The sequence below is a fragment of the Belonocnema kinseyi genome, chromosome 9 (genome assembly GCF_010883055.1).
Source record: "Belonocnema kinseyi isolate 2016_QV_RU_SX_M_011 chromosome 9, B_treatae_v1, whole genome shotgun sequence".
In the NCBI taxonomy this organism is placed as follows: domain Eukaryota; kingdom Metazoa; phylum Arthropoda; class Insecta; order Hymenoptera; family Cynipidae; genus Belonocnema; species Belonocnema kinseyi.
In genome coordinates, this window is record NC_046665.1 from 13708048 (window position 1) to 13711397 (window position 3350).

Sequence of the window (3350 nt, forward strand, 5' to 3'; positions counted from 1 at the left end):
CCCCCTCTGCTCCATTGCCTCCCACAAGCTCCCCCTACCCATTGATGGGAACGCGCTCTTTAGATCTACAAAAAAGCGTACACTTTGGCACGTGTTGCAAGACACTCTCCCCTAACGACCCTTTTTCCCCAACGTGCCTTACGCCAGCCTCCCCCTGTATTCACAAACTCAATGGCTGATGGTCTGATTCCACCCTTCCTTCCACTGTGAATTTCTCTATCCTCTCTAGCCAGTCTCTTAGAATCTCCCCCTCTTTATTTATTATTTTATCCTTCGATTTTCTTTCAAAGCTCTCCCCTTCCTGGTACAGGCCCCCTTCCCGCCCAATTCTCGCATTAAGGTCTCTCCATATTACCGCTATACCCTCATCTCTCTCCCAGTAAGTTTTCTACCCTTTCTTTAATCCTTTCCATTCCATCCTTATTTTACACAGTCACAAACTTATACATCACCCCTCCTATCTTTACAGCCCTTATTTGCACACACTATCCCTCTCCCTCTATATGAAATTCTTCCTCTAATCCATCCCTAACCCCTGTTATAATTCTCCTGCTAGCCCTTTCTTTCCTTTTCACTTTGACGGCAACTTTCGCTCTACTCTATTCCATTCCTTTCTCTCTACCCACGTCTCTACCAGTCCAATCACATCAAATTCCTGAATATACCTCCAGAAATCCTCATCTTTCTCCTTTACCCCCGCTACGTTCCAGTACAACACCTTTAACATTCCTCCATCCTGCTCTACTCCCACCCTCCTACTTTCCCCGAAACAAATTCCCCTGCACTTCCTTCAACACAACCTTCTCTTGGTCCAATATCCACATTTTCTCGTCTATTTTTATTTTCCGATACCCTACCTTCACTGTTCTCCCTTCGTTCCTCTCCTTCCTAGCCCCGTAATTTAGCATTCTCTAAACCTCCCTTTCCTTCCTCGTCAAATTTTGATCGATAAAAACCTTATTGTCCTTTATCCTATTTTTGTTAAGCATTACCCCCAATTTTGCTTACTAGCTCTCCAATTCCACCACCGCCGCTTTATTCTCCTTTCTCTTCTCCATCCTAACTTTCCCTACCTTGCCTTTAACCCACCCTATGGTCTGTAGCAGCGCTTCCACCCCGTCCCTTTTTCCCCCTCTCTTGAGCTTCAATCCTCTTATCACTATATTATTTCTCCTATCTGCCTTCTCTTTTCTCTCCATTCTCAACTTCATTTCCCTTATCCTTTCCCTATCCGCTCTCTCCTCCTTTTCATTCCTACGCTCTCCCACTTTCTGTTCTATTATGATCTCCAATTTCTCCCAAATACCTTGCTTCTTACTTTCCTCCCATTCCACTGCTACCATTCCCGACATGCCCTCCACCTTCTCTAGCCTTTTTTCCGCCCTTTCCTTCCACATCCTAATATCATCTTCCATCTCCTTTATTTTATCCTCTTTTTCCTTCCTTACCGACACTAACTCCCTCTGCAATCCTTCTACTTTTCCCCTCAGCTCTTTTACTTCCTTTCCCCATCTCTCATCTCTTGCCCTCAGGTCCTCCCTCATACTTTCCATCTGCTCCATAGCCCCCCTTACGCCCTCCCTTAACCCTCTGATTTCGCCTATCAGCAACCCGACAGCCTTCTTTTCCGTCTGCCCTCTATTTAGGGGGGGGGGGAGGGGTGACCTACGCGTTCGTTCGCTTTTTTTAAAGGGACTCTCTAGCGCGTTTTTCTCCGGACTCTCTTTGCTTTAATTTTTCCTTTTCAAGAGATCTTCCCCCTCACTTGCACTGGACGCTCTCTTCCTTGCCTGATCGCTTCTTCCGCTCTGATTCTTCCTCCTCCCTGTCGCGCCACTTGACACTGGGCTACGCACAACGGGCCGTCGCGTCTCTCTGAAAATTTCCTCCCTGTCTACTTCACTATCAGCACTGCCAGTACTCTCGCTGTCCAGCTCCCGCTCTTCTGTCGGTAACTGTAACCTATCCATACACAAAAGTACTCACTGTCGCCCACAGATGTCACTCAAGGCTGCTGCCGCTCACCGCCCTAAAATTTCAGTTTCTTTGCCCTATTTCACCTCTCACATCCACTTTAGCCACCCTTTTCTCACCCCTAACATCCACCATCACTACAAGAACCTCCCTTGCTCGCCATGAAGGCCAAAAAACTTTAACACAAAACTACCCCGCTTCCTTGCAAACCTAACCTCCCTTTCCCTATTTAGCCGAATCCCCCCCCCCCCAACTACAATTTAAATTAATTTCTTTCTTCTCAATGTACCCCTCACAACCGTACCTCCTAGACTTCCACCCACACACTCCACTGACATCTTTCACACAAACTTTGTAAAAACTTCTCACCGCCTGCCCTGCACACTTCCTCACTACCGCCACCAACATGCAAGTCTCCTATTATTATAATAATGATTCATTTTTTTAATATTGTGAAAAAAACGCTCTCTAGCTCCGCGGGGATTGATTGATTGATTAGGACCAAGTAGGCAAACAAGATTAACATCTTAAACTATTAATTAATTTCCCTGGTCAAAAAAATACATTAATAGTAAAATATGAATTCATGTTTGGGAAGAAAAATCTTACAAGTATAAGGAATGACGTTGAAATTCTGCTTGTAAGGAGATTGTGAGGAAAATATGCTCGTCTTTCCGTAGCTCAGTTGGTAGAGTATCAGACCGGCAATCTGAAGGACCTGGGCTCATATCCCAGCTGAGCTAGAAAGCGTTTTTTTCACCATCTTAAAAAATTAATGAATATTATAAGAATATTGATTAGGACCAAGTAGACAAACGAAATTGGAGTTACAGTTCAAATTTTTTAATTTTATTGATCGTGAGAAACGTTTGTGAACCGAGAAAAACCGAATAATGACCGGGAATTTTTTCTTCGATTCAAATGGCCATCCTGATGTATGCGTGTACATACTTAAAAAACACCACTTTTATAAAATTTGACTTTTGAGGACAAACATTTTCACGTTCATTATGATATTATAAAACCTAAATGGAAAAAATGCAACAGAACAATGTTTTTTAAGACGAAATTCCGACAAAAATGATTCACACAGCCCTGATTGTTTATGGTTTGTTGAGTCCCGAAATAGTAGTACGAAGGAGATGAAGGGTACCCTCAAAACGGCTTCTATAGCCGGACTGCGATGTCATACAATAAAGGTTTAGAATAATAAAATGTGAAATTCTATTTAAAAATAAATTTTCACAGATTAAGAATATGTTTACTTGTACCAAGCATACAGTCATGAAATAATTAATTTATTTTGTTCGTTTAAATTTAAGATCTTTTAATAGAGAAGGCTAATAACTTAAAATCCAGAATATATATTTCTAATT